A 25092-nucleotide genomic window follows, 5' to 3' on the forward strand; every position below is an offset into this window, starting at 1 on the left:
TCCAGAAGTTACCACCTTAGGTGTAGCCGATATTCATTATTCATATTTGTTTTGCTTGCTAAAACTTACTTGTAACCCCTGAATCAGTGCCCATGTGCACAGAGCCACCTGATAGCTATGCTCCCTGCTGAGGCTGAATGAGGCTTCTGCCTTCCTTTTTGTTCTTACATTGTTAATAAGTGTCTTTTTCTCTACCTGTCACAGCCCTGTTGAAAACACCCTCCACACATCATGCTGAAGTGTTCTTGTAATCCTGAGAAAAGGAAAGCTTAGACAGCATCCCAGAGAACACACACATCACAGAATCTCCATTCCAACACAAGTTGCAGCACTGATGGCCCTGATTCATGCTAAACAATTGGCAGCTTGTATCAATTAAGGTGTCTCAAACAGAAACCACAAGGTGACATATTGGTGGGTGGCTGCAAGCAAATATGACCAGAGACTGGTAGGCACCAGGCCCTGCTGCACCTAGGATCAGCACCCCAACATTCCCTGGCTCAGGGTTAGAGGTGACTTTACAGAGAAGAAATGCCATGGGTAACAAGAACTATTATGCAGTTGACTGTTGATTTTTAGGCACCTTGATTGTGGCTGAATGTTGGATCCCATGGACAGCGGCTCAGTGCTCATAGGGGTGAGATGGAGCAGAATCATCCTGAGTAAAGGTCAAGTGCTTCCCACACTGTTCTGTATAACCCACCAAGGTAATGCTGAAAAGTTCCCCATTGTTGCTCAGGACTTTAGTGGGGTTTCATGGGCTTAAGTGACTTGCCCAAGGTAATCACAGAACAAGTGACTGCTGGGTTCAGAAGTCCAGCTCTGGCAGTCAGACCATGGAGCCCTGGATCCACTCTGAGTGATACTGCCCACTCACCTTCCCTTCCTGCTGGGGCAGAGTTGTGGGTGTTGGGAGACTAAGACAGTGGGTATGCAGAGACCCTAGACTGATGTTCCCATGCAAATAACATGTGAACCCTTGTGGACATACTCAACCCACAGCACCTGGTGTGCTAAAGCTCTCTTCTTTTTGTGTTTTGTGCTTCTAAGGTAGATTCTCACTTTGTAGTTATCACAACTTATATAAAAATCTAGGCTATTTTATGCAGATAACAACTTAATCTCAATCATATATAACTCTGTACTTTGACAATCTACTTAAAACACACATTTTTTGCTTTTGATGTCAGAATTTCCATAAATTTGTACTATGTATATTGACAATCTGTTTGGTCTATAGTTGTCTTAAATATTTTACTCTCTCAACATCCTGGAGAGAAATATTGTCTTCAGTATTACTTATAGTATTGTTGTCTGTGCTTTTAAATATTGTATGTTGCTCATTAGTAATTTTGTTTGTCTCTTTCAACTTCACTCCTTTCAGCAGTTCCAGGGACCTTGTGGTGGGGAATGTGGCTTTTCATTGGGAGAGTCATCACCTACTTCCTCCTCATTTCCGTAGGACAGTTTTGCGGGACGAAGGATATTTGGTTGGTGAGTTTTTCCTTTGTTCCCTTTAGCACAATGAATTTATCCTTCTGCTCTCACATAGCCTACAGGTCTTCTGTAGAACAAGTCCTTGAGTGCCACCTTTGTCTGGGATAAAGAGCTATGTTTTTAAAGCACCACAGTTTATGTGCACTGCAGACAAGCATAGTCTCAAAGAGTGACAGGGAGGACTGTGCCAGGAGATGCAGCAGTCTTGTGTGGAACAGGGCAGACATTAAGGCTCAGCAGAGCTAAGTAATGTGGTTGGGATACTCCTTATACCTCCAGCATGGAGGCAGAAAATGTGTTCTCTCTCACTCGCTCTCTCTCTCTGCATTTGTTGTTGATGTTGTTGTTGTTGCTCCGATCAAAGAGACAGAAAACCATCTTAGTTTGGGATAAGCAAAATTTTAAAAATCTAGTTGGAAAGAACCCTATGTGATGCCATTCCTCTAGCAAGTGTGAGACAGCCACAAATTTAATGGATTAGAAACACTGCACTTGAATCAACTTAAAGTTGAAATAAATTTGTAGCAGGTATCCAAGAAAATTAAGTCCCACAAGAATCTTCACAGAGAGATGCCAGTGGCACCCATCATGGACATCTGCAGTGCTTCCTAAGACATTTGAAATTCTGAAAAATGAGAAAAGAAATCTGCCTCTGTTTCCTGCTCCAAGGCCTTTTTTATTTAAGAAAATGCATCAAATGGTCTGGTCTGCTTTTGTTAGTAGACAGGAATTTTAGGAAACACATAAAAAGAAATCCACTGTGATTATGGTTAACTTTTAATCACAGTACAAAAGCATGGTAACATAAAAAAAGAAGAAAAATACCTTTTTAGAATATTAGAATATTTACTTTATTTAAGCCATGTGAGTGATATAATATCCAAAACAAAAACAAAACTCAAAACATGGTTTTATCCTTTACCCACATGCACCCCGCTTCTTAATAAATGGGGTGAGAAACCTGGGGGTCAGTCTTCAATCTGAAGAAAGATTTTTGATTCTCTCTTCCCCCTCCATGTCCATCACAAACTGGAAAGAGCTATCATCTAGGCAGCATACAGAAATCTAAAGTCAGTATAGCACTGACCAAGAAAAGATGAGACAGAGGGTCCTGAGGGGCAGAATGGTGGCCTACAGTGGCTGAAGAAGCAAGAGTTCTCCTAAGAAACATAAGCAGGAAAGAGCCAAGACAACACTCCTCCTCTGCCTACAGCTGCCTCTCTCAGAGCCCAGGGATGGCTGTCACTCTCCAAGGCTTTCCCAGGTGTCACCTTCTTAGCCCCTTAAAGTTGCATGACTCATTCATTCCACACCCCAAATCACATTTCCTTTATTTTTGTTATCCTCTAATAATATTGTAAGTTTCCTTTTTATTAAGTTTATTGTCTAGATCAGCAAAGTACAGCCCTCCAGCCAAATCTGACCCCCAACTGCTATAAACATTAATATTCACATTACATTTTGCTAGAGCACACATAGGCCCCTTTGTTTGTGACTGAAGGGGATGTGGCTGCTTTGAAGCAGGAGCATAAGGGCTGAGGAGTTGTGGTATAGATGCAGGGGTTACAAACCCAAGGATTTGCTCTTTCTGGCCTTTGCAGAAGGTCTCCCTACCTCTGGACAAGCTCCATAAGTATAGGAAATGGGTTTGCTCAATTCTGTGTCCCAAGTGCTGAGCAAATAGTTGAGGCAGGAATGGATGAATGGTGCCTTCAGACAGAAGGTGTTCTGTTTTGTAGCTTTAAAAGAGAGAGAGGTAGGGGAACCTGAGTCACCAAATACCATACTAGTATTGTACCTGGAACACAGAAAGTTCTGTGCACCAGCAGTGAAACCTTTATGTCTCCACTGATTAAGAAAACACCGTATGTTCATGAGAGTTTTTCTCATTCTTCAAGTTCAAGAACCACAGGAATAAGGGGTCAATAGAGCAGGTTAATGAGGGTTGTTCTTGAGAACTGGGAAGCTGGAGAATCTATTCTAGTCCCCACTTATCCTGGATTCCTCAAGAGTCTCAGTTCCAGTCCTCTCCCAGAGGTAGAGGTCCACTTACAGATTTCTGTAGCTTGGTTCACAGGTCATGTTTTCCAGGGGAAAGAGGCTCCAGAACATCCAGTTCACTGTCCCCAGCCTCCACAGGAGGAGGGGAGGAGCTTGTGGCAATAGGCTAAAGTTTTGGTTACTCAGAGTCCAAGCAAGGGAATATCCTGATTCCATTTCTGCTAGAGGACTGAGGATACCTCTTGCATACAATTTCTTCCTTACACTCCTCTTATATAAGTCCCTTTTATCTGAATATTATTGCTTTTATAATCAATGAATTTTCATCTTAATGTGTACTGAAAAAGTTGTGAATCTGCAGGCAAGAGGATGAATCAGGAAGAAGAAACAAGAAAAGCCATTTGAAAAGGAGCAAGAAATGAAAACGACAGTGATCCATGTTCTAGGGGCATGAAAGGTGTGTTTAGCAGAAAATGACCCAACTTCTAAACGTGAAGGCTATATTCTCCTCAGCAATCAATGGCAGCTCTTGGAACTTTGGCAAATATGGTTAGAAAAACAATTTGCCTTTGTTTAGAGCTAAATTTTGTTGTTGTTGTTGTTGTTGTTTTTCTGAGATATTTGTAAAATTTTCTTTCTTTTTAAAAAATTAATTTTTAGTTAAAAGGTTGTAGCTCAATGGCAGAGTGCTTGCTTGCCTTGCATATGTGAGGCCCTGGGTTTGATCCTTAGCACCACATAGAAGTAAATAAAATAATTTTTAATTTTACTATTGATACAGGAATCCATTCTTATTGCAGATTAGATCATCAAATATAGGTCATTCTGCATTTCCAAACTTCCTCCCTCAAATATCGCCAATTATTACCATTACTATGGTATCTTGACTGTTTTACCCAACTTAAAAAATACTTTTATATTTGCATATATAACACATAATTTGTGTTACTCCATTTTTTATCACACAGAGCAATAATAATTTATAATACTGTGCTTGCTTTATTCCACACCTTGTTTTTCAGCAGAAAGATTTTTGAGAGAGATTTATTATGTGAAGCAGATAGAAAAGAGATGAAAATAGATAGACTTTATTCATTCTTTTTGAGTGCTCTTTAGTTCCCCTCCTAAGCATCTGCTATTTATTGTCCATTCATCCTTCCCTGAAGGTCCCTGGATCTTAGGGATTCTTGCTATTATAATGTAGAGCATTCTTACTTGTCATATGCATGTGAGTCCCATGTGAATTCCACCAGAACAGACCTTTAGAATTTGAGCTGCTAGGGCCTGGGGAAGCACGGCCATGGTGGAGTTTGGATCGATGAACTGCCCTCCATGGAGCCTGGTCAATCACACCAAAAGCAGTGTGCATGAGTGCTGACCCTTGGTGGCACCTTGGATTTTCCCACAGCACCTGCCTTGACAGCGTGAGGCCTGTGCAATCCTACCTCACTGGTGCTGGGGTAGGGGTCACCCAAGGCCTTCTTAGGTGGACTTCACTCAGTTGATTGGCTGTTCTCATTTTCCTTTTTACCTACTGAAGGCTCACTCTTCTCATTTTCCATTTATTGTTATTTTTACTGTTGTAGGAATTCTTTGTGTACCATCCTCCCAGCTTAGTGCTGGATTCCTGTCCTTTGTCATGCAAGTTCAAACTTACTGATATGGTTATATTTAACTATTGATTACCTTTTATGCATTTTGCTTTTTTATGAGTCTGTTTAAAAGGTGGCCCTCCTCCATGCTTAGCAGATACACATCACATGCTTTTCCAATAAATGTAACATTTCCCTCTTTAGTTTGGGCCACTAGTTCACTGGACTGTAGATTGTGGAACAAGCACAGGCTCACCCTTCAGGAAAGCCCATCTATGGAAGCATCTGATCTTTCTCAACTATGTGAAAAGCTGGCAATCACATAGTTGGCATAAAATCATAAGCTCTGTACTTCAGTGACTTTGTAAAAGTAGTAAAAACCCCCAGCCTGCCTGTGTACTGAGACCCCACTGGTCTTTATGCTACTCTCTGTGACTCCTAGAAGTAGATTAATCCCAAGTAGATTAAAAGGCACACAATAACATATGTCACCTGTCTCTTTTCCATTTCCTAACAGTATATCCTTGCTAAAAATGGAGATTCACCATAACTCATTCTCCAATATCACTCTTCAACAAGAGGAATCGGGACTCCCTTGTGTGACAGCTGACTGTGGGGTAAGGGCAGAAAAGAAACAAGGTGTCCCCAGAGCCTCTGGTGGAGCCTGAAGTTGGGAAGCACTGAAAGAAAACCAAGAACACAGAGCCCTGCAAAGTGATGGAATATGTCGAGGGACACAGCAGCACCTCAAGAAATACCTGGGGAAAAAAACAGGAGCAAAGGGGCAAGGTGACACAAGGTGTGAGTCAATAATATTCAGGTCAATATCCAAGAAAAGTATCAGGAGTCATATGACATAAGCAGGTAGGTGGGGTATGTAGACAGTCCCCTCTCCTGGAAGCAATCTGAGTGACCAGCAGACAGTCCACCTTTAAGGAGGCATCTCCATCCCTTCTCCTTGCTCCTCCAGGGTGTGCCTACCACCTACTCCAAAGTGGACAATACAGAAGGAAAAATGGTGACGTAGGACCTGCAGAAAGCACTGACTGGATTGAGCTCCAGGCCTGGTAGAACACGTGGTTAAGATGTCCTAACTCTGTGTCTGAAGTCAGTCAGAGGAGGCACCAACATATCAGGCACATGGTCCCCACTCTCTGCTCCAGTTTCCACATATCCTGCCTGGTCACACTGCTGGCTGAACCTCTTCTGGTTCCTGGGGATGCCTTATTTATAATCATTTTTGTTTTGCTCAAATAAACTCATTTTAAGCTTGTCCAGGAGTTTTCCCTTTTAACAAGAGTCACCCATGTCCTGGAGAAACTTGACTCACACTGCCTTAGCTGGGTGACACAGGCTGACTGCAGCAGTGTAGTCAAGTTAATGGCAGGCAGCCTCAAAACCAGAGCATAGGAGGGGCTCTGCAATCTTTTGCCCCAAACACCAACAGGAGTGTGTTCAAGAGAAAACCATCAGGCAAATCCCGGCCAAGGTACAGTCTACAACATGCCTGATCAGCATTCCTCAAAACCATCCAGGTCATCAAAACCAAGGAAAGTATAGGACACAGTGGAGCCATCCTATAATCCACACTGGAGATCAGGCAGGAGGATCACAAGTTCATTGCCAGCTTCAGCAACTTGGCAACATCCTGTCTCAAAATAAAAACCAGAAAGGGCTTGGGATGTAGCTTGAAGCTAGAGCACACATGGGTTCAATCCCCAGGACCAAACCAAACAAAAAACTAAAAAAACACAAAAACTGAGAGACTGCCACAGTCCCAAAGAGCATAAGGAGGCTTGGTGGATCCTGTAGGGGGTCCCAGGACACAGAAGGACCTAAGGTAAGCAAGGATGCCTGGATTAATCAGGCACCTAACTGGATACTAATGCTTCCACATGGGTTCAGCATTGTGAAAAATGTACCCACTCATGTATAATGGGAACCTGGTGTTAGGAAGATGGGAACTCTCTGCACTGTGTGCAGATACTATATATATATATATACAAAACTTCCATAAGAAAAACAAAAAGGTGCAGGACTATATCCTCATGCCACTAACAACTCAAGAGCCAGACTGGAAGCTGAATGCAAGGAGCATAACTGGCCCAGGGGACAGGCTGGCTCCCTGCAGGCCAGAGGTGAGGGCTCCCAACAGCTTGTACAAGGGGAGACTCTCCCTGCTATACCCAAACCTGAAGCACCAGGAGGGCTTGAAGAGGACACCCAGCCAAGATGATGCTGGTACACCAAAACCAAAAGAGGACATCATCTGTGCTCACTTCCCCAAGATGAAGAACAGGAGAGTCACTCAAAAGACTGAAAGGTGCACAGCACTGTGTAGGTTATGCCATCCTTCTTTGTCATGCCATCTTCCTTGCTGGACTCTTGTTATTCACTGACTGGAGAAAGATTCTTTAGCTTAATACTTAGAAACAGTTGGCTCCCAACTGTAAAACTCACCATGGTCTCAGTAACAACCCAAGAACTTCTGCTACACTAGTCTTCTCAAGTTTAAAATGAGAGTAACATCCCCAAACCCCACCAGTGTTCTGAGGTCCAGAGCAAATATCTAGGCAAAGTGCTTGGACTCTTACAAAAAGCACAATACAAATGAAAATTTCCATCAACATGGATAGTAACTCTGATGATGCAGCCACGCACTCAACATTGGAAATTCAATATCTGATACTTATCAAAGGACCAGATGAACAGCAAGTACCATTGCCTCATTCACATTTTCCAGAACATATTCACTGAATGTTGCTTGTTTATCGAGGGCTGTTTAAAGGGACAGATACTACATTGTACTACTGGCTTTCCCAGTTAAGGAAAAATGTTCATATGCTAATTTAAGGTCTTGATACATCACAAAGCATGATAACATCACCAATTGAGCAAGTACTCTGAGGTTTGCTGGTAATCTCCCTGCTGCTCCTCTTGGCCCATTACAGGTAGCACACCTCACAAGAAACAGCTTTCCCCAGATTTTTCTGTGAGGCCACAGAGAGCATGGGGCAGCTCTCTATGATCTTGGCTCCTTTCCATTTGCTGGTTTCTGCAAGGTTGCTGTTCTCTTTATTCTCCTGTTGAGGTCCCATTCCTTCTCTTTGTCTCATCACAAATTAAAGTATAAAACCCAGGGGAATGCCATTGTCACTGTCAATCAGTAGCACCCATTCTCCCTTAATGTGAAAACAGCAATGACAACCAGAGGAAAAAGATCTCACCATGAATAAAAACATTAGCTGAATCAAGAGCTCCACACCCATCCTGGCCTGTTCCCTGCAGCTCTGACAAAGGCCCCACTGTGCAGTCTCACCCACAAGCTTGAAAATGTGCTGATTTAATTTTCCACTGTAGAAACCAGAAACAGCTGGCTTTTAAGATTTACATTTGTAGTGAATTCAGACCCTTCTTAGCTTCTGTTCTATTACCACTTTGGGTCACAGAGCAGCACTTAACAGTTGCTTTTGTAGTTTAATCCAGAAATCAATAGCACTCCCTGTACACATGGATGGCTTATCAAACCCTCTCCTGTGTTGTGGTGGGTATCAGTGTGTCTTTCTTAATAGGCCCTGTGGCACCTCATGCAGGGTCATTCCATCAGGACGTCTGGTAAAGACATTTCTGACAGCACTGCTATCAGCAGTCTGTCCCAAGATCACTGCCCCAGATTGGGTACAAAAGCAGGTTGCTTTCTTCAAAATTCAGGTCAACACTGCACCTAAATCAGAAGCAAATTCAGAGTGAAGTCAACAAGGTAAATTTCACTTTAAATTCTCCCTTGGGATGCAGGCTTAACAAAGTGCAGATGCACTCAGTGAAACAGGAGCTGATGCTGTCTTTCACCAACGTGAGAAACAGCCAATGTTTCTATTAGCTTGCAGGAATCATGAGTGAGGACTATTTTCTCCACGGTGGCCATCCTCACTTGGCAAGTATTTAAATGTCCTTGTTACACAGAGACCTATGGTATTGTGATGGAGAGATTCAGTCTGCGATTTCATACACAAGGGACTTCACTGGAGAAACTGCCACTTTGTGAGTTTATAGGGGTCCTTCTCATTAGGAGCCTGCTCTAGAAGGACTGAGATCCTGATGCTTAGAGGCTGCATCTTCAACTTTTGCCATGCTTGGTTTGGTGGTGCTGTGGGGACACAGATACTCAGACACCACCTCTTTCTTCGTGTGTTTTAAACTCTAGAAAGCAAACCCCTGGACATAAGCACTCTGCAAGACAGCCAGACACAAACTCGAGCAAAAACAGGTGTGGGGACAGTGAGGAGGCTAGGACCTCTCCACATGGAAGCAGTGCTTGCCTGAGCACTGGGTTCATAGCTCTAGGAGGAAGGAGAGCCAGGAGACATGGCCACCTGGGTAGGCAGAAAGGGAGGACAGAGGCATTGTGGATAAGAAAGGCAACCAGCAAGATCACCATTTGGGGGAGCTTTGCACATGCTGGCCCCCAATGGCAAAGGCACAGGGAAGCAGGACCCCATAAGGGAGAGGAAGACACTGACTGACCAGATGTACCCAGGTCCAAGGAAGTAGATTTTGTTCTCCAAGAAAGAAGGAACCCTGGAGGAGCTGAGCAGCAAAGCAGCAAGACCATAGCTGGGCTTTGGGCAGTGGCTCTTGTGATCTGGGAAGTAAAGAGGGATTGAGCCAGCAGCCAGACACAGATAATAAGTCCTGAAACCTTTCAAAAAGGCCAAAAAGGAGCAAGGTTCTCAGACCATCATTCAGGGTGCTAAAGTATCTGGCACTCTCAGCCGGTGGGCAGCAGGACCAGGCTGGAAAACCAGCAAAGATGCCAACATTGTGTCTCAGGAACACAGCTGGGATGGAGGTGCTCTGGCTGCAACAGTCCACTCTGTCCTCTTCAAACTCAAAGATCATGAGCTGTAGGTCAAACCCACATCACCCCTGCCCACTACACACTAAGAACCAAATGCTGAGAAGACTGACTGCTACCATTTCTGATGAGCACTTGCTGAAGGGCCTTGCAGAGCTGTCTTGTCTCATCAACAGTCCTATCAAGAGTCACCTTGGGCTTCACCATGGAGATGAAGAAACCCAGCACACAGTAGGTCAATTTGTCTCCTAAGTATGAGGATGATCATTTAAGGAAAACAACAACAACAAAACTAATTTTCACTATCAGCAGGCATCATCTTCTCTTTACATTCTGCTACAAGTCTCACATGACAATTTAAATTTAAATTAATTAAAATTAAATAAAATTTAAAAATCAGTTTCTCCATATTCTCCATAAAACCAGCCACATTTCCACAATCTGCAGTCATCCCCCAGGTGGACAGTGCAGGTCAAGGACCCCTCCATCACTGCCCAGTCCTCTGTAACCAAGTGTCAGCTCCTGGAGGAAATTCACTCCCAAGTTGAAAATCACTTCCCTATTCAGGTGCCACCTGTCCTTGGAGTGGCTGGCACACCACCCAGCCACACCTCTAGCATCCAGCTGACTGTGTGCTGTGTGGGGTGCAAGCTCATCAAGTTCTGGAATGCAGAGGAAACTCAAATAGGGTTTCTTCCCCAAAGGAGTTTACAGTCTAAGAGAAAGAAGAACCATATTAATGTAATTACACAATGTTGTATTGTAACACGTATGATGAAGCACAAACCAAACAGGGAGGGCAGAGGAAGCTACCCAAGTCAGAGAAGGATGACTGCAGTATGGATTGGGACCCTGCCATAGGGGCAGCTGGAGCCAGAACTACACATCACATGTACAGCACAGCACAGCACAGCACAATACAGCATGGAGGGGTTGCAAAATCAGACATCGAGGAAAAAGTAAACTGTGGAATAGTGTTTACAGCATGAGCCATCAAAATGTAAATACCGTGTGTTATTTGCCTGGTATTTATGGATGCATATGTCTATTTAGAAGGCTTTAGTTTTTAAATTAAACTACACATAATGCTAATTAGAATCTATTAGTGTGTTCATTAACACTTGGAATATTGTATTTCTCAAAACAAAAGAAATAAGTAAAGGAACATACACAAATGGAAGAAAAAAGGATCAGTTTTATGATGCAAAATGGAATGAGGCCTGCTCAGGTAAAGAAGGAGGAAGTGGATCTGAAGGGTGGAAGGATCAAAAAGAAGAAGGGCAGCAGAATAAAATAGACACTAGTATTGCTATATGTATATACGTGGCTGTATAACCAATGTGATACTGCAACCTGTACATTTGGAAAAATGAGAAATTATACCCCATTTGATTCAAATGTATTATATATCAAGACCATTGTATTGTCATGAGCAATTAATTAAAAAAAAGAAAAAGAAGAAGGGCAGAACTGAAGACAACATTTTCCCAACAAAAAAAAAATTGGCATTAGAAAAGCTGCCCCGGGTCATTAACCATCAAAGACACGCAAATCACCCCAGAAGAGATAACACCTCCTGCTTCTTAGGATGGCTTCTATAAGAGGGCAGAGAGAAGGCAACCCTGCCTCTGTAGCTGGTGGGGATCTTGGCAAATGACATGAGAGTCTCAAAATATCAAACAGAACTACCAGATGACCCAGCAAGACCCCGTCCAGGCTCCTATCCACAAAAAGGGAAAGCAAGACCTCATAGGACACCACACCCCACATCAGTGCAGCAGTAATTACAGGACCCTGGGCACCTGGATCCCTGCTCACACAGGTGTACCCACCATCTCTGCATACTTCCAGAGCTCCAGATAGCCCACCCTGGCCACCCAGGTGATTCCTTCCATGCCTCCCCTGAGGCAAGTCCTTCAGCCTTGGGGAAGGGTTGCCTTCCAGTTTGTCTGTTCTTGGTTCTCCTCCTTCATTGCCCCCATACCTGTGGGGTTCTCTCACTGGCAGAATCTTTCAACAGAGCTCAGTCATTCCATACTCAACTCCTGTCCCACGCACCTGGCTCTCCTGCCACCCTCTGCCCACCAGACTATACTCCCCTCTTGCCTACAAACACTGGACAGAAATCCTTACTCCACAAATGGCTATGCCTCTGTGCCTGGCTCTGCCCCATGGTAAAATGCATCCATCAGTATTTTATCAAAGAGATGTCTTACATATGTCATTCATGGTGAGCTCTAGAAAACATTTACCCCACCTTGCCATAACAATCATTGTTTTAGTCAGATGTCAGCACCATGACCAAAATACCTCACAGGATCCACTTAGAGGAGGAAAAGTTTATTTTGAGCTCATGTTTATGAGACTCTGTCCATGTTTGGCCCAGTCCACTGCTCCAGGTCTGAGGTGAGGCAGAACATCATGGCAGAAGGGTGTCATGGAGGAAAGTTGTTGGGCTTGTGGCAGCCAGGAAGCAGAGAGATAAAGAGGGAGGGGGACTGGGGAATATAGCTCAGTTGGTAAAGTGCTGCCTTTTATGCACAAGGCCCTAGGTTCAATCCCCACAACCACCAAAAAGAGAGAGAGAGAGAGAGAGAGAGAGAGAGAGAGAGAGAGAGAGAGAGAGAGAGAGGGAGAGAAGACAGAGGAAGGGAACCAGGGACAGATATCATCCAAGGCCACATGCATAGTGACCTGTTTCCTTCAGCCACATCCACCTAAGTTACTACCCAGTACTTCTTTGAAATTATTAATCCATCAGACAGACTAGCCCACCCATGTTACAGCCCTCCTCATCTAAGCATCTCGCTGTTAACTGCCTAAATGGCCTCATAAGAAAGTCTCTGTGGGGAATTGTGTGTCCTGCTCACTGTTTCCTTAATCTTCCCAAGGGCCCTCAAAAGTACAGCATTCTATTTTTGCAAACATGAGATATGAGGCTTATGGAGATAAACTTAATGAGATTTGCACAGGAGGCCAAAGAGCCAGGATTCAAACCTGGGCAAGCCACCTCCACAGCCTGCATTCTTGGTGCTGGATTACCATGTCACTTCCAATGTCCACGTTCCCTGGGATGGAGTGGTGATTTTTTAGACCTAGAAATTACCATTCAAGTCTTCCACTTTTGGAGATAAGGAAAAGAAGCCACAGAAAACACCTGTTCCAAGGTCACCTGGGAGACCCTGGCTGAGGCTGGGCCCAACGTGGCTGCTTGAGCTTCATTAAAGGCTCTCAATCTACGAACCTCTCTGTGCAGCTAACTGCCTCCCCTGTGGTATGAGCACAGAAGGGCACAGAGGCCTCATGGCCCCCTGGGCTGTGTGGACCCTTCAGTGAAGTTGACCATGTCTGGCCTGAATCCCAGCTTCACCAGGCCCTGCTGTTCTGTCGCACAGGCCAGCCTTTCCAGGGTCAGTCCACTGACAGTCTTTGTCTTTCTTTTTCTCTTTTATTATTATTAGTTGTTCAAAACTTACAAAGCTCTTGACATATCATATTTCATACATTTGATTCAAGCACATTATGAACTCCCTTTTTTACCCCATATACATATTGCAGATTCACATCGGTTCCACATCCATTTTTTTACATACTGCCATACTAGTGTCTGTTGTATTCTGCTGCCCTTCCTATCCTCTACTATCCCCTCTCCCTTCCTCTCCCCTCCCCTCCCATCTTCTCTCTCTACCCCATCCACTGCAATTCATTTCTCTCTCTTGTTTTTCCCCCTTTCTGCTCACTTCCTCTTACATGTAATTTTGTATAACAATGAGGGTCTCCTTCCTTTACCATGCAATTTCCCTTCTCTCTCTCTTTTCCTCCCCTGTCTCATCCCTGTTTAATGGTGATCTTCTTCTCATGCACTTCCTCCCTATTCTGTTCTTAGTTTTTCTCCTTATATCAAAGAAGACATTTGGCATTTGTTTTTTAGGGATTGGCTGGCTTCACTTAGCATAATCTGCTCTAGTGCCATCCATTTCCCTGCAAATTCCATGATTTTGTCATTTTTTAGTGCAGAGTAATACTCCATTGTGTATAAATGCCACATATTTTTATCCATTCATCTATTGAAGGGCATATAGGTTGGTTCCACAGTCTAGCTATTGTGAATTGTGCTGCTATGACCATCGTTGTAGCAGTATCCCTATAGTACTCTATTTAAGGTCTTTAGGGAATAGTCCACGAAGGGGAATGGCTGGGTCAAATGGTGGTTCCATTCCCAGCTTTCCAAGGAATCTCCATTCTGCTTTCCAAATTGGCTGCACCAATTTGCAGTTCCACCAGCAATGTACAAGTGTATCCTTTTCCCCACATCCTCGCCTGCACCTGTTTTTGTTTGACTTCATAATGGCTGCCAATCTTACTGGACTGAGATGGTATCTTAGGGTGGTTTGGATTTGCATTTCTCTGACTGCTAGAGATGGTGAGCATTTTTTCATGTACTTGTTGATTGATTGAATGTCCTCCTCTGAGAAGTGTCTGTTCAGGTCCTTGGCCCATTTGTTGATTGGGTTATTTGTTATGTTATTGTTTAATTTTTTGAGTTCTTTGTAAACTCTGGATATTAGGGCTCTATCTGAAGTGTGAGGAGTAAAAATTTGTTCCCAGGATGTAGGCTCCCTATTTACCTCTCTTATTGATTCTCTTGCTGAGAAAAAAACATTTTAGTTTAAGTAAGTCTCATTTGTTGATTCTTGTTATTAAAATCTTGTGCTATGGGTGTCCTATTTTGGAAAACTCCCAAGGTAAACTTTTAGAATTTATTGTTACAAAGATTGTAGGTATGTACCCATCTCCATTTCTTTTTGGACTTAAATGCAATGAAATAGCAACCATATGAAAATTTCTAACAAATAAAATATAAATTGACAACACTAAAAAAAAAACAAAAGAAATTTGGAGCCCTAGCCCACAATATGTAGATCGGAGCCAACTTTTTCTTCTATCAGATGCAGAGTCTCTGATTTGATATCAAGCTCCTTGATCCAATTTGAGTTAACTTTTGTGCATGGTGAGAGAAGGGGATTCAGTTTCATTTTGTTGCATATAGATTTCCATTTTTCCCAGCACCATTTGTTGAAGACATACACAGGCTGAAGGTGAAAAGTTGGGGAAAAATATACCACACACACAGTACTTGTAAGCAAGCAGGGGTGGCCATCCTCATATTGAATAAAATCGAATTCAAGACTAAATTAATCAAAAGGGATAAGGAAGGACATTATATACTGTTAAAAGGAACCATTCACCAACAAGACATAACAAGTATCAATTTTTATGCACCAAATAAAGCTGCTGCAACGTTCATAAAACAAACTCTCCTCAAGTTCAAGAATCAAATTGACCACAACACAATAATTATGAGTGACTTCAACACACCTCTCTCACCATTGGACAGATCCTCCAAACAAAAGTTGAATAAAGAAACTATAGAACTCAATATCACAATCAATAACCTAGACTTACCTGACATATATAGAATATATCAACCATTATAAAGTGGATATACTTTTTTATCAGTAGCACATGGATCCTTCTCAAAAATAGACCATATATTATGCCATAGGGCAATTCTCAGTAAATATAAAGGGGTGGAGATAATACCATGCATTTTATCTGATCATAATGGAATGAAACTGGAAATCAATGATAAAAGAAGGAAGGAAAAATCCTACATCACATGGAAAATGAACAATATGTTACTGAATGATCAATGGGTTACAGACCACATAAAGAAGGAAATCAAAAAATTCTTAGAGATAAAGGAAAATACAGACACAACATATTGGAATCTATGGGACCCAATGAAAGCAGTTTAAAGAGGGAAATTCATCGCCTAGAGGTCATTCCTCAAAAGAAAGAAAAAACCAACAAATAAATGAGCTCACACTTCATCTCAAAGCCCTACAAATGGAAGAGCAAAACAACAGCAAATATAGCAGAAGGCAAGAAATAATTAAAATAAGAATGGAAATCAACGAAATTGAAACAAAAGAAACTATTGAAAAAATAGACAAAACTAAAAGTTGGTTCTTCAAAAAAATAAATAAGATCAAAAGACCCTTAGCCATGCTAATGAAAAGAAGAAGAAAGAGAACTCAAATTACTAACATATGGGATGAAAAGGGCAATATGAAAACAGATGCTACAGAAATACAGAAGACAATTAGAAATTATTTTGAAAACCTATATTCCAATAAAATAGAAGATAGTGAAGACATCTATAAATTTCTAAAGTTATATGATTTGCCCAGACTGAGTCAGTAGGATACACACAACTTGAACAGACCAATATCAATGAATGAAATAGAAGAAGCAATCAAAGACTACCAACCAAGAAAAGCCCAGGACTGGATGGGTATACAGCGGAGTTTTGCAAAACCTTCAAAGAAGAATTAATACCAATACTTTTCAAGTTATTTCAGGAAATAGAAAAAGAGGGAGCTCTTCCAAATTCATTCTATGAGGCCAACATCACCCTGATTCTGAAACCAAAAAAAGACACCGTAAAGAAAGAAAACTACAGACCAATATCTCTAATGAACCTAGATGCAAAATCCACAATAAAATTCTGGCGAATCGGATACAAAAACACATCAAGAAAATTGTGCACCCTCATCAAGTAGGATTCATCCCTAGGATGCAAGGCTGGTTCAATATATGGAAATCAATAAACGTTATTCACCACATCAATAGACTTAATGATAAGAACCATATGATCATCTTGATTGATGCAGAAAAAGCATTCGACAAAGTACAGCATTGCTTTATGTTCAAAACATTAGAAAAACTAGGGATGACAGGAACTTACCTCAACATTGTAAAAGCTACCTATGCTAAGCATCAGGCTAGCATCATTCTGAATGGAGAAAAATTGAAGGCATTCCCTCTAAAATCTGGAACAAGACAGGGATGCCCTCTATCACCACTTCTATTCAATATAGTTCTCGAACACTGGCCAGAGCAAGTCGAGAGACGAAAGAAATTAAAGGCATACAAATAGGAAAAGAAGAACTTAAATTATCACTATTTGCAGAAGACATGATTCTATACCTAGAAGACCCAAAAGTGTCTACAAAGAAACTACTAGAACTAATAAATGAATTCAGCAAAGCGGCACAATATAAAATCAACATCCATAAATCAAAGACATTTCTGTATATCAGTGACAAAACTTCTGAAATGGAAATGAGGAAAAACACCCCATTCACAATATCTTCAAAAAAATAAAATACATGGGAATCAACCTAAAAAAAGAGAAGAAAGATTTATACAATGAAAACTACAGAACCCTAAAGAGAGAAATAAAAGAAGATCTTACAAGATGGAAAAATATACCCTGTTCTTGGATAGGCAGAACTAACATTATCAAAATGGCGATATTACCAAAAGTTCTCTATAGGTTTAATGCAATGCCAATCAAAATCCCAATGGCATTTTTTGTATAAATAGATAAAGCAATCATGAAATTCATATGGAAAAATAAAAGACCCAGAATAGCAAAAGCAACTCTAAGCACGAAGTGTGAATCAGGTGGTATAGGGATACCAGATTTCAAACTATACTACAGAGCAATAGTAACAAAAACAGCATGGTACTGGCACCAAAACAGGTGGGTGGACCAATGGTACAGAATAGAGGACACAGAGACTAATCCACAAAGTTACAACTATCTTATATTTGATAAAGGGGCCAAAAGCATGCAATGGAGGAAGGATAGCATCTTCACTGACACAGTCTTCACTCCACTGTCTTTGTGGAGCTGCTGGAGGTCCTGTCACCAGCTGAATGCAGCCAGGTCAACTGCAGATGCAGGCACACTCCATACATGCTTGTGACACTGCCCTCTGGGCTATGTTTAATCCTCCTCAGTCTTCCAATATGTAGAATGGGGACAATAGACATGTGTACTTAGAATACTATTGTAAAATTTCACAGATCACACACTGAGTGCCTGCCTGCTCCCCAGCAGAGGCTTATGGAGTTTATGTATTAATCCATCGCCACTCTTCTCCACTGTCCGGCAAACATGGGTCATGAAGAGGCAAGAGGAGGCCCTCACTGGAAGTGACAAAAGCTTGCATGTGCCAGTGACTTGCCTGGTGGTTACACTCCTCTGGCGTCATGATGAGAGTGAAATGCCCCTCCTTCAGGGCCACACAGATCCCTATCCCTTCATGGTTCTCACTCTGGTAACCAGGCAACTGGCAGTTATCTCACTCAAGGAGAATGCTCCTCAGGTTCCACCTGCCATTGCAGCAGGGTCAAGGGCATAGCTCACCCTTAAAAAGCTATGCCCTTGATCTGCCACCACTGCAGAAAATTAAGTTTTCTTTTATTTGAAGTTACTTGCAGGCTTTGATGAGCTAAGAATTCCCTAAGTAAATAGCAAATTGAGAATTAGGCCAGGTGCAGGCATTTCAAGTGCATTTGAATGACAGTGTGTCCCAGAATGCTCTGCAGCAGGAGGGCAAGCATAAGCTGGATGTTTCTTGGGAGCTGCTCTGGGGCCCTGAGGAGTGTCCCCTCTGGTGCCCTTTTTACCTTCTCACCCCAGTCCCACTCCAGATGTCAGGCTAAAATGCTCATGGAACTCAGGGCCTGACACAGAGCCTGGAGACAAACTCTTGTAAAATTACTTACACATCTGGATTGCTAATGGGCTCCTATTACAAATACAATCTTAGTTACTCATTGCACTTATTCAGTGTGATGGAACAGATGATCTCAAAGGAGGCAAATGGAAGAGGGGTCCCTCCTGCCCCACCCACCAGCCCAATAGTCCCATACCCTCATCCACAGAGCACCAGAGCCCTCTGGGGCTGGAGGGTAACACACTGTGGCTCAAGTCCTGGGTTTGCTTCCACAGTATTCCCATTTATCCTCAGTACAATTTAAGCTTGGCAAATAGCCAACATTCAAAGGAAAAGAGAGTGATCTCACTTTGAGTGACAAAAATTAACTGACTTACCTCTTAATTTTATTAAACCTACTTCTAAAAGAGAAGTCATGGCATTTCATAAAAATATATAATTCAGTGCAGCTTCTCCTTAAAGCCTGACTGAGTAGCCACCCCAGGAGGTCATAGCCAGCAGGAGATCCAGAGTTTTCTGTACAGAGGTTGCCAGCCAAGAGCACAGGAGTTGCTGAGCATGCAGTGAGTAAGAGTGCTGTGGGTTCCAGCTCTTCTGCTCACCAAAGCAGTGAATTCATAGAGATCCACTGGGGGTTGTGAGGCACAGATACCAGGGAGCACAGGGAGAGGCAGGGCTGGCTCCATGCCCTTGCCACCTTTCTAGGACCTGCCACCAGCATCATTTGACAACCTGGCTTCTGCTAAGTGGGACATGGAGAGTACCAGGTACTCCTCTAGGAAACCGCTTGCACTAGAGATGTGCTCCTGCACCACACTGGGAAGGCTAGCAGACCACCTTGACCCTGGCCACAGCCCTGTTTCAGAATAACTCAGGCACTAGATGTGGAGCAGTAAATATTTTCTTGGCATTTAGAGACATTACATCATATATATTTGTTTGTTTGTTTTTTCAGCTTCACTGAGACAAAATTGATAAATGGTGTATATTCAAGGGGTACAACATGATGTGGAGATATGTGTACAGACTGTGAGATGACCTCCAGTCAAGTAAGGAGCATATCCATTACTTGGCATGGTCACCTTCAGATGTGTGGGGAGAATCACTAGTGAAACTGAAGTTTTGAGATGAAATGAAATTTACTTCTTCCACTGGCAGGTAGAGTCTGCACAAGCTGCAGTCCTACAGTTTAGAAATATTGCAGCCCTTAAAGGTGTGCCATGCCCTCCAATGTTGCAAAAACCCTGGCAGACCACCCTCAATTTCTTCTTCCTAGGTTCTGCTCTCCAAACTTCAAAGAATGAACTCCTTAGAGCAGGATGAGCTTTAATCTCTAGGATATATAAAGAACTCAAAAAACTTAACACCAAAACAAAAACAAAATAACCCAATCAATAAATGGGCTAAGGAACTGAACAGACAGTTCACAGAAGAAGAAGAAGAAATACAATGGATCCATACACGAAAAAGTGTTCAACATCCCTAGAGATTAGAGAAATGAAAATCAAAACTAAGATTTTATCTCACTTCTGTCACTATGGCAATCAAGAATACAGGCAACAATAAATGTTGGCTAGGATGTAGTGAAAAAGGTACACTCACACACTGCTGGTGGGACTGCTAATTGGTGCAACCACTATGGAAAGCAGCATGGAGATTTCTCAGAAAATTTGGAATGGAACCACCATTTGACCCAGATTTCCCAGTCCTTGGTTTATACGCAAAGGACTTAAAATCAGCATACTGTAGTGATGCAGCCACATCAGTGTTTGTAGCACCTCAATTCACAATAGTTAGAATACAGGTCCAACCTAGGTGTCTCTCAATAGATGAATGGATAAGGAAATGTAGAATATATAAATATTCAGCTTGAAAGAAGAGTAAAATTATGGAATTTGCCAGTAAATGATTGAAGTTGGAGAATATCATGCTAATCAAAATAAGCCAATCTCAAAAAAAAAACACAAATGCCTTTTGTTTTGCTAATATTCAAATACTAATTCACAATAAGGCAGGGGGCAGTAGGGAAGAAAGCATTACCTTAGTTTAGGTAGTGGGAAGTAATGGGAGCAGAGGGGATGTGGGCATAGAAAAGATAGTAGAATGAGACAGACACTTTTACTGTATGTATATATGTGACTGCATAACCAATATGATTCTGCAAGATGTACACTCAGGAAAATGAGAAATAATATTCCATCTATGTAAGATATATCAAACTGCCTAAATGCATTCTACTTTCATATATAAATGAAACAAACAAAAATGAACTAGAGCACAGCCTGCAGACTCCAGTCCCATTTTCCCTTCCTGTCATATCCCTCTGTAAATGACCCTAATAGCAATATAGGAATGCATTTCTTTGTGTTCATTTTATATTTTATATATATGGAATTATATAGTGAAAGAAGTAATTTCTTAATTTCAACATTGTTTGTAAGAATCAGATGTGCCACTGCCTGAAGCCCAAGTCTCTTCATCTACTTTTGATATTCACAGAAAAAAAAAACACAATAGGAGACTATGTGGTGTCTTGAAGAGTTTTGCCTGTGGGCATTTGGGTTGCTTCTTCATTGGAGTTATGAAGAAATATTCTCCTATGATTGCTGTTGGAAATGTGTTTGGGTAAATTGCATGTAAATATTTTTGTTATTTATATACTAAGAGTAAATTTCTGAATCATCAGTTACACATATTTGAAATTTAGTATACATGACCTAATGCTTTCCCAAACAACTGTAAGTATTCAGTCCACTAGTAAAATGGGGACACTCTAATCTATCCATATCCTCACTTATATTTATTACAGTCTGTCTTTTATGATCTTAGTGATTCATTTGGGTGGTAAATTGTGACATATGGTGTTTTAATTTGTATGTCACCAAGACAGAAACTTCTGCATTTAAATAAATTAAAACAATTTTCTAGATAGCCAGAAAATAAAGTCTTTATTTCCAAAGAAAATTGTTTAAAATGTGACATAGTGTCCATTGCTTCTAAATTTTTTCTTCAACAGAGAAGAGATGATTAATACTGTTAATCATATTTTCTGATATTGTTATTTTATAATAAAAATAAGTAAATTTAAAATAATTGGGATTAATCTTCATAAATGTGGTTACTTAAATGAATAAATTAGAAATTACAACTGCTGTCCAACTACTTTCTCCTTTTTTTATTCGGTTATTAAAGAAACAAAAGGATGCTGATTCCACTCTCTCTGCAGCAAGCTGAATTAACCTCCATTATCATGGCACTGAGATTATTTTCTACTACTTAAAAATTACCACAGATTCTGAATATATAGTTGAACTTGTTCCTCATATTTCTGTAGCTATGTTATCCTCTCGTTTGGATTCCAATTTATTATCTCTTTTTTTTAACACTTCAGACTCTTTCACAGTATCAAAAGTCTTCCATCTTCCTTGATCATATGCATAGCCATACCAAGATTCCTGGACCTCTGACAGAGAATTATGCCCACACAGATATGGCTGTGAGGATCCTAATCTTTTATTGTCAGATGCTGTAAAACTCATGGATTTTCTCATCAAAAAACTCATGGATTTTCTGCTCATGAATGAAGATGATTTTTTATATCTTCCCCAAAAGCTCAGGCCACTGTAAATAACTGTTCTCACTGTATACCTTTCTAGACCCTATGTGGGAATCTGTAAACCCACAAGGACTACATTCTAATGCACTCAGGCAAATGGGTGTTAACCCATTTCCCTCCTTTTCATCCTTATTCCTTTCTTATCCCAGTGATATCATTCTGGTTTATTTGGGCTACTTCAGATTGATCTAAAAATTTACCTGCTTACAATTCTTATTACTCTGCTTTGCCACTATGGACAAGCCTACTTATTTTAAAACAGATAATGCCCCTGTATATATACCTTGTGCTTTTGCACAATTTGCTACTCATTGGAATATAATTTTAACCCCCGGAATTACTCATACTCCTATCAAACAATCTTTACTTGAATGAGCACATTGTACCCTAATGACATGCCACTTTTATAAAAAAATAAAAAGGGGACATAACCCACTTTTACTAGATTCCATTTCTGAAGACAGATGCACATCCACTTGATCCAAAAGAAGGCATATTAAAACTTCTGTGTTCTGCCTGTCCAGATAGTCTACCATAATTAGACTAATATACATCCTGCCTTTGTAGAGGAAGATGTGGATCAGAATATTGTTGGCCTGGTGGAGGGGTCATCAGCCTACAGGCCTTTTTCAATGGAGGTGACAGTGGCCCAATAGTATAAAGCGATCTCTGAGGATCGATTCACCTAACATAACCTGATTTTTCTGCTTTCATTGATAATCTGAGGTCTCAGAGGATTCTCTTGGCCTCTTGAGTCTCTTCGTCCTCCCACTGGCTCCAAAGATGAGAATATGAGTGGACCCTTCTTCTGCAAAATACGTCCTCTCATTTCAGATGAAGGTCCACCCAATAGTGAGGGATCATTTGGGGAATGTTCTCTGGCAAAGGCTATGTTTGAATCAATAAGTGCATAATGATGTTTTTCTAAAAAGTTTAAATTTATTCTCATTTTCAATTAATTTTGTTGTGAGCATTTTGTTTCCTTAAATCTTGACGTATCTTTTAGCACTCTGAGTTGCCAGCTCATTATCATGTGCTTTTTTCTCATAGTACATAATCTGACCCAGGTAAGAATGAATGGTTCTCTCCAGTTCTTCTTCAAGATCTTTGACTTGCTTTCTAAAGTCCTCCAGCCATTCAGTTGAATGGCTGATGTTTTTGTGCACTTTTGAATGTTTCTCCTCTCACTCTGATAGTTTTCCTCTCCTATTAATTTTCTTTGGAGTTTCATTACACTTTTTGATATAGTTCAATCATGACATTAAATTTCTGCTGAAGATTCTGATTCTCTTTTTTAAATTGTCTATTTTTGACTGCAAAGATGCTTGCTCTCTCTTAAGATTTTTAATATTTTCTATAAGGTCTTCCTTTACTTCATCTACTTCAGATAATAAAGTAAACATTTTATTTCTTTCTCCTCCTAAGGTTTTAAAGGGGCATTTAACTTAGCACCGTAGACCTGTTCCTTCAAAGCTTTTTTTGGCTGATCACCTATGTGAGCACCAATTTCTGATTCACTCTTGATTTTCATTCCCGAGTTACCATCATATTTTAGGTCTTCTCCAAGCACAGAATCCCAATCTTTCACTGCATCAAGTGTTCAGTCAGAGACTTAATGTGACTTTCTTTCTCTTACAACTTGTTCTGCATATACAGTAGAGTCTTCCAATGTTATTTTCTGTTTATTAATGTCATTCACTTTTTCTTTCCTACTTCAGCATTCTGTAAATGTTGTTTCTGACTATGTTAAAGTTGGGAATTTTCTTTCAAAACCTCTTTAATTGCTATCTTAAATCCTTCTACATTCATTTGAAATATTCTCAAGGTTGTTTCACCTTTGGCTATTGTAACTTGAGGGGTTTTGATTCCTATTCTACAGACTTAATCCTTCTTGATATATCTGCCTTCAATTCATCCTGTTGAGAATGTTTAGTTTTCTCTTCTTTTAGCTCTTTTTCTAGAAGAGTATTTCATCCCCAAGTTTAGATTTAGAAAATCCCGCTTTTCATTCATTGCTTCCAAATTTTCTGCTTCTATGGACTTCTCCAAAATGGCATAATTTAAAGATGACTCTAAGCCTTCATACTCTTTTTGAATAAGGCTATCTTCCTCAAGTCGTTGGCATTTTTCTTCAATTAGTCCAGAAGTTTTAGAATAAGATATTTTTTTCTCTTCTCACACAACACCTGCTTCTAATACATTTGACAACATCTCCACAGAAACAAGAGTATAGTAAAAAAAAAAAATTCAATAGCTGCATATATCACCAATTCCCAAGGATATCCATAAGGATGAGGGCCTGGTTTCATATCCTCAGACAATGATGCCAAAGCTCTGTGTACTTCTTCCAGGATCAGCCCAAAATACAGCTGAGGGGAAACTCGTGGCCACTTCATCCTGCTAAGGCTGCTTTGCCTACTACTGCTGCAGCCCCAGCCTGCCCAGACATGCCCAAACAGGCTGTGGACACTCAGGTATTTAGTGAGGACCTCAAACCTGCACCAGGCAATGGAGCATACCATTGTGAAGCAGCTGCAGGGGTGGCGGGGTGGAGCTGTGGGCATGGCAATGGGAAGCCACAGTCACAGGCTCCCAGGAGCCTAGCACACTCAAGTGACTGTCAGGGAAGTTTAGCCCCTTCACTTTGCTGTGCATTCTGAAGCAGTGCAGGTTCTAGTCTGTCCTAATTGAGCCAGAGAGGACTCCTCTCCTTGCTGCCCAACCCTTAGTTTAGTTTCAGCCAGTCCAAGGAAGAGTTTATTATGTGCTATTCCATTCAGTCATAATATCAACAAGTTTGATGTAACTAAAATTCTAAAGTTTTGTAAAATAATTTAAAGAGCTTGTAATCATATATTTATACCACTTTCCCTTTTATTGTAATGACTCATTCCTTTCCCTCCCCTCCTGTCCACTCCCTTCTTCCTTCCTTCCTTC

Source organism: Urocitellus parryii, chromosome 2 (genome assembly GCF_045843805.1).
Source record: "Urocitellus parryii isolate mUroPar1 chromosome 2, mUroPar1.hap1, whole genome shotgun sequence".
Classification (NCBI taxonomy): Eukaryota; Metazoa; Chordata; class Mammalia; order Rodentia; family Sciuridae; genus Urocitellus; species Urocitellus parryii.